Raw genomic sequence first — 7,407 nt, 5'->3', positions numbered from 1 at the left:
AAGTAGAAGCGGGTCACTGTCGCCGCCATCTTGGATTTTATTCGCGGGTCAATCAAGGTCAATTAAATTGATTCGCGGGGTCTCCCACGTGGGCGGGGTTGTTTTCGGGGGAAATTTGCTTAATTTCTTGGAATTTGGGTTTAATTAATAAAAATTTTGTAGGATTTTGGTCTTTATTGGCATTTGATTTGATTGATGACGTCATCAATTAAATTGATTAGTGTGGATTAATTTAATTTGTGGTTTGATTGATCTAATTAATTTAATTCGCGTGTTGATTTCCCGGAATTTCTGTTTAATTAATTTGATTCGCGGTTTGATTAATTTGATTCGCGGCTTAATCAATTTAATTAGCGGTTTTGATTTCTCGGAATTTCCTCTAATTCATTTGATTCGCGGCTTATTTAATTTAATCCGCGGTCCGATTAATTTAATTCGCGGTTTGATTGATCTAATTAATTTATCGATTAATTTAAATTGATCGTATAATCAAGAATAATTACACATATGTGTATTTACACACAGGTAACTCTAATTGAAAACAAAATGGCGGAAAAATAAAATGGCCGCCAAAGGCGGGAAATTTGAAATTTTTTCTATCTTTCTCTCTTACTCACTGCGTCTATCTCTCTCTTACTCATTGCGTCCCTCTTTTACCTATTCTGAAATAGAAGTTAGAAAATGAACAAGTTTTAATTATGTTTATTATGGTGCAACAATTAACAAAAAAAACATTACAATCAAAAATTAAGTGCAAATTACAATTTAAAATATACAATACAAACCCGTTTCCACACCACCCTGGAGGTAGAGTTGAGGCGCGTTTTTTTTAACGTGGTGTTCCCCTGTAGGCCTAATCCACGGAACGTATTTACAAACTTAAAAAACTAAATATTTACACTAATTATTTACAAAACTAATCTAATATTTACAAAGTACCCAAAAAATTACGTTTTATACCCGTATGGCAGTGTGTCATACCCCTGCTCTAAACGACGCCGCTTCGTGTACTCGACGCGGTACCTTTTCTTCTCCGGTCTGGAGATGACATCAAAGGCACACGTGCGAGCTATGCGACGGTCCGTTTCCACATAGGTCTCTGGGGCATTGTTCAATACACTGTCTTTAATAGAGTCAAAGTTCACCACGGCACTGTTTTTATAGTTTAGGGAGATGCCCTTAACTTTACATACGACACTATACTTGTTCGCACTGGGGGAAAACACTTTAAACGCATAGTTTTTGGGACCGCCACTTACGAATTCCACAATACGGCTCTCTGGACCATAGCACTCAATTTCATCCGTCATGTCGCCTAAGAAGTTTCCGCAAGGTGGCGACCATTCTCCCGGCTTCTCAGTGAAGATGACCGAGTCTGTATCGAAATACAAGACCCGATCACCCAGCTGCTCGAGGTAGCTGTACAGCTTAAGGCGGGCATGGGCGGTTGTATAAGCTGCCAACACCACATTGGTGGTCTTCAGGGGCTCGACTGCTTCCTCCGGGAGAGTCCAGTTGACGATTAGGGTCTCGTCGTTCACGGGAATGATCGAGTTGAGTTCCACGGCCGGGTCAGTGAGCATTTGGAAGAACTTCTCAGCTTCCGAGACAATGGCAGTCTTTGAGAGATTGTCCCGCTGACCAAACTTTCCCCAAAAAGAATTGAGGAACAATTTGGCGATATAGCGAAGACCTGCGTTCACTTGAATCTTGGTCCGGTCAAGTTGAACCCCTTCGTGTTCGAGGTACTCTGCCAGGTAGCGCATACACGCCTCATCGTCAACACACCAGGCTGGCCATCCACTACACTCCTGCTTGGTCTTCAGAAAATTGTCGACGTAGCCGCTGAATAAACCGCCGCTTTTTGCGGCACGGTCGTATTGGGTGGTCTCATACTCCCACACTTCTTGAAGGTCGGCAATAACGTATCCCAATGAAATGGCCTTCCGTAGCTCGTCGGCCACGTATGTCCCACCGAATTGCCGCTCCTCTTCAGGGTGCTCACATTCCCCTTGCTGCATTGTTTCGCAACATGTACGACACAGGGGAAACATCAGTTTGCCGTGGCACCTGTACGGAAGCACGGGATGGTAAAGATCTTGGGGCGGAAGAATTGTGCACTTAACCATGCCTTCTACAGTGTTTAGGTTGACGGTCCGTAGTTCTTCAGGCGTTATAAGTACACGGGGATGGCCCAGAGGGTACTTTCCATACTTGTTCACGTAGGGGTAGAGGGAGCACACGTCCAAGTATCTTATTTCGCCCCCCTTTTCGGCCTTGTGGTACAGCTTGACGGCATTTGTTCGGCCGCCAAAAAAACCATCACGAGGATTTAGGGGCTCATGCCTTAAAACATTATTTCCATTTAGCCGGTTAGCGACCTCAGGATTATTAGTGAGATATGATTTGAAGTTGCACTCCCACATTTCAATCAAATTGTATCCCGCAGAGTTTATTCGGCTGGAAATAGCTTCGGTCTTCTCACGCCGTGTGCTCATTGTGTCAGTTCTGTTGCCCTTTAGTGGCGTCGTCTGGTCCGGGAAGCATGTCTCACAGCCGTGAAAATAGCAGCCGTGGAACTGGTACACGGTGTTGGTGCTAGACGAATAACCGTCGACCAAAATTCCTTCAGGTAAACGCACCTCTCGAGTGTTCCCGGCATGTTGAAGGTCGGGGACCTCGGTGGATTGCAGATGAAGAAGCCATTTGATGGCGACTCCACTTTGGTTGTCAGCCATCCTGTACCCGCCATGTGGGATGAGCCCAATCGTATCCTCTTGAAGGAAGTTTCGGCGAAACACCAGGCTGCACGCAGAGGCAATAGTGCAGCACTCACGGAATGGGTCCACCTTATTCTCTTCCACAAACTTGCTCCAAAACTCCACGCACGCCTGGCGCAAGATATTGACGTCTTGGACACAGTACTGCACAATTTGCGATTGGAAATCGAAAACTGCTCCGCGCGACACTTCGGTGTTGTACCATTTTAAGAAATCCTCGCGATTTTTAGCAGACATTTCTTCGGCACCGTAGAAATGTGGAGCGGGTAAAGGTCCGATGTAATTAGCATTTTCCAAAGTATTAAAAAAGTGTGGAAAGTAGCCTTTACAACCAGGGAAACTGAACGTTTTCGGCAGCGCACTTAACGGGACGGGCATAAAGTTCAAACTGTCGATAAATCGCACGTTATTATTACACGTCAATGATGTAATTTTTGTGCCCGTGGCGATGATGTCAGGATTCCATGCTGAAGGAGTTTTCATCATTTCCTTCAAAATGAAGATGCTATCATACCCTTTGCTGTTGTGAGCAATAGCCACGACGTCACGACTTTTCCTGGCTAACGAGGACACGAGACTTAAAAGTTCATTAACGGGGTCTTGTTTAAATATGTGTTGTCGAGGACCACATTTATCACAAGGGATATTAATGTTTGTATTGGTTGTGATGCATGACTTACACAGTTGTTGCGCGACACATAAGTTGGGCACATGGACGTAAGTGTCAACACGATTTTCAAACTGCTCGTCCTGACGGCACTCAAAGTCATAGAAAACAAACACAAAGTCTTTGCTTAATTTCTTTTGGTCTGGGGTATTCTTTGCCATGTAGCACAGATGACGTATTGGCCGATCAGCTTGGCATGTGACACATTTCTTGAAACCGCACTTGTGAGCCTTCTTCGACTTCCATACCGTAGCTAAACACGTCCGACATCGACGTACTTGCAAGCATAAATTCTGGTCTTTATGATAGCGATAGCACTCCTGTCCCCGGAAATCGCGATTACACTCCGCGCACTTAATGTTCACAACATCCTTGTTGCACGGGGGATTGTTGTGACAACAGGGACAAATGTACTTACAGTTTTTGTGAGCCTTACGTTCACTCATGCGTACACGACACGACTCACAAAAGTAGCCACAACTAAACGCGGACGTTAGGCTTGTAATCACATTGTAATGTTCATTCTCCATGAGGAGGTTTAGCACTTGACGCTGAGGGGATCGTAGACCTTCAAAATACACCGTTTTGCCCATCCGATGATTGTAGACAACGATCGTATAGTCCGTGAGGTGGTCTTGAAACTGGCGTATGTGTTCAATGGTCCCTCCGTTACTCAAATCTACGCCTGCCGCAGCACACAATTCAACAGCTTTTTCTGCCTGAAGAGCATGGCCAACTTTCAGGTAGGGCAGATCTATAGAGTTGGTACGGAAAGCTATGGCGGTGACCAGCGCACGAGCGAGGCACAGAGTATCATTGTTGTTAATGAGAATGATACCGTGTTTTCGCTGCGAGAACTCCTCAAAAGTAACACCCGTCATGCGTTGCCGCCCCTTGCCATTAGGGAGGGTAATTAGACTCACGTCAACCCGTAGTGCATCGCTGGAGAAGAACGCCTTATTACTTTGCATAACCTTGTCCATGGTCTTCAGCATGACGTTAGCATTCAGTTGGTCGATACGGCGGAATGAAAATCCAAGAGGGTTGTCAGGAAACTCGCTATTTGTCAGCATTAATCCAATGCGATCACTCACACTACGCCTCTTAGTTATATAATTAATAAGCGCAGTCAGTGATTTCTGTAACAGAAATACACAGAATGAAGTTTAGTTTAATAAAAATAGATTTGTATGCATACCTTAAGCCATTCTAGAGGTGCTTCATTGGGCTCCGCATCATCAAACTTGATAGTTAACTGTTGGGCTGTCAAGTTGAATTTCTTTATTACCCGCTCTCCCTCTGACAACACTAAGAAACGTCGAGGTACTCCACGGCCAACTTGGGGTGATAATTGGTGTAGACCCGAAGTAGAGGGTTCGGAGTTCAGCTGCAAAGAAGTTAATTAAATTCCTTGTTTAGAATAATTAAAGCAAAACTTACATTATTTACACAGGGCACTATAGGTGCGGTTGGTTGTAGTCTCGATGTTGATGGTTGAGGGTTAAGAATCTGTAAAGACGTTATCATTTAGAACTTGCGCACTTGAAAATTATTATTATTATTCAACTTACATTATTTACACACGGAGCAGCATGCTTTCGCTTAGGCTTTGCGCCGGAAGTTGAAGGTTGCGGTGGATGCTGTAAGGAAATGTACAATTAACATATGAAGCAACTTTTAAAATTAAAGTAAACTTACTTTCACACAGAGATCGAGGGGTTGCGATTGGGGTTTGTAGTCGCCAGGGGCAGATGGCAACGGTGGATGCTGTAATGAAATTTACAATTAAAGTATCAACAAGTTTCCAAAAAAAAATAAAATGAACTTACTTTTACAGTGAGATCAAGGGGCTGAGATTGCTCTCCTTGAAGCTGACGGCTAGTGGACGGCGAAACTTCATTCTGTACAAATAAACAACATTTAGAAAACGAAACTTTAAAAATTAAATAAACTTACTTTCACACAGAGGTCGAGGGCTGCGACTGCGGATTGTTTGCTATAGCAGCAACGTGATGGGAATTCTACAAAGAAATTTATATTTAGAAATTTATAAGTGTACAAATATTAAAAACTTACCACATTTTGTTGAAGCAGGCGCGTTTGAATGGTACCCACTACATCACGAAGACGCCTGAAGTGCACAATGTCTTCTTCTTCAGGAATCACTTAACCGGAAGTTATCATATTGTGTAGCTGCTCACACACCTTAACCATGGCATCCTCGGAAAGGCCATTGCACAAGTTTAAATACACACACAAAGCACAAACACAAAGATCACGTAAAACTCGAGAAAATACGCACGTACAAATGTAAGAACGCAAGTAATTCCGAGTCCCCGAAAATAAGATCTTTATATCAGAGCAGGTAAAATAGAATCCGATCCCTTCCGAACATTACCGAACGCTCTATTGTTCTCCTAAAACCGGTTTTCCGCTTGATTAAACACGATCTATTGTTTAAAATGCATGACTCATAACTCGCTAAACCTGTTTTCCGCGTGAATAGCCACATCTTTTGTGCTTGTGGCCGTCTTTATGGCGCCACGTCAATAATTTCTTTTGTTTCTACTTCCGGTTACATGGAAAGGCACTTAGTTCACGCTGGGCGGATAAGTGCTTTCTTTTTGTTCAGGACACCTGCACAAGTATGACTCATAACTCGCTAAACCTGTTTGCCGCATGAATAACCACATCTTTTGTATTTGTGGTCGTCTTGATGGCACCACGTCAATCATTTTCTTTTATTCTCGTTATGACTCATCGTCACCTGCACAACTATGACTCAGTTTTTTAATTTAATTCGCGATTATAGTGACGTATTAGATTTACAGTTACGCGGTGTTTATAAAGCTGATGAGGGTTGCAACTCGTTCTCATTTGTGTTCAGTTCAGTGTTCAACGTGATATTGTGTCAGTGTACTAGTTCAAAGTTACAAGTAAGTTCAATCGCCTCTGTTTTTTTATATAATTGATTATTAAATAGTCGCAATTGTTTTCTAATTGGTAATTAAATTGTTGCAATTGTTTTCTAATTTTACATTTCGTTAGAGATTATGTTTTCGTACAGCAAACCTTATTCTCGTCCATCAACAAACCCCAGAGATCCTCGTACTGCTGAAAAGTTGTCGACGACACTCAATTACTACAAGCCTATTGCATCATCGCCAGAATTCTGCTACACAGAGGATGATCACCGAGCATTCGACAGGGAAGTTATGAAGGAATACAACATCTCATCTTACAATAATCCAGTGCCCAGACACGAAGATTTTTGTTTATCAACACAAGACCGTAAGCGCATACATAACAAGTTTATGGATAAAGAACGACAGCAATTACTCAGTGAGTCGACATTAAATCTAAATAATAGTGGATCCAAAATCCTGAAAGTGGGTCTAGACGTATTTGAAGATTGCCCCTGTGTCAAGATACAAGGCAAGGATCGGAGCATATATTTTTCAAAGAGTGCCTTCGAGAGTTTTTTAAGCGAATTAGAAGACATCGTCGGAGCAGTAACGCGCGAGGAAGAAGATGAAACTTTCGATCTAGAAGATTTTCATGTACGGTGCTGCAGAAAATATAAAGCTGCGCGTATCATTTCGAAGAAAGAAATCCACTGTGAACTGTACTTGGGACTCGTCACCCTGGAAAAAGTGATCGCTATGGCAGACTACTTACGTCAGAAGCTTAATTATTTGGGTAATTATTTGGAAGGTAATGATTGTCCTTTCAAAAACTTTGTAGAAAAAGTTGTGGACATTCTGGATAGACGTCAGCAAAAAGATGTGAGTTATAACGATTTGCTAACAAATTTAACTACTGAACCTTTAGTTATACATGAATTAGTCCATAAGTATCCGTATTTTGTGATTGATAAGATAGAGGATTATATGCAAACTTATGATGATAGGTTCTTGTACAAATAAATGTAAATAAATATAAATGTAAGTTCTACATTCT

At 42.3% G+C, this 7,407-nt stretch overlaps 1 protein-coding gene across 1 annotated transcript in view; it reads right to left on the bottom strand.

Moving 5' to 3' along the window:
- LOC116171202 overlaps positions 1 to 5,544 on the bottom strand; it is a 13,845-nt gene extending 8,301 nt beyond the window's left edge. Inside the window, exons 1-6 of the mRNA XM_031487902.1 lie at positions 5,524 to 5,544; positions 5,404 to 5,468; positions 5,277 to 5,348; positions 5,146 to 5,214; positions 5,019 to 5,087; positions 4,888 to 4,956 (exon numbers count right to left, since the gene is read on the bottom strand). The gene's annotated coding sequence lies outside the window, so the exon portion shown is untranslated. The remainder of the gene's footprint in view (positions 1 to 4,887; positions 4,957 to 5,018; positions 5,088 to 5,145; positions 5,215 to 5,276; positions 5,349 to 5,403; positions 5,469 to 5,523) is intronic.
- Between the last annotated feature and the right edge of the window lie 1,863 nt (positions 5,545 to 7,407).

Source organism: Photinus pyralis, unplaced genomic scaffold (genome assembly GCF_008802855.1).
Source record: "Photinus pyralis isolate 1611_PpyrPB1 unplaced genomic scaffold, Ppyr1.3 Ppyr1.4_LG5, whole genome shotgun sequence".
Lineage (NCBI taxonomy): Eukaryota > Metazoa > Arthropoda > Insecta > Coleoptera > Lampyridae > Photinus > Photinus pyralis.
The sequence above is the reverse complement of the archived record's forward strand: the minus strand, read 5'-3'. Positions and strand labels throughout refer to the sequence as shown.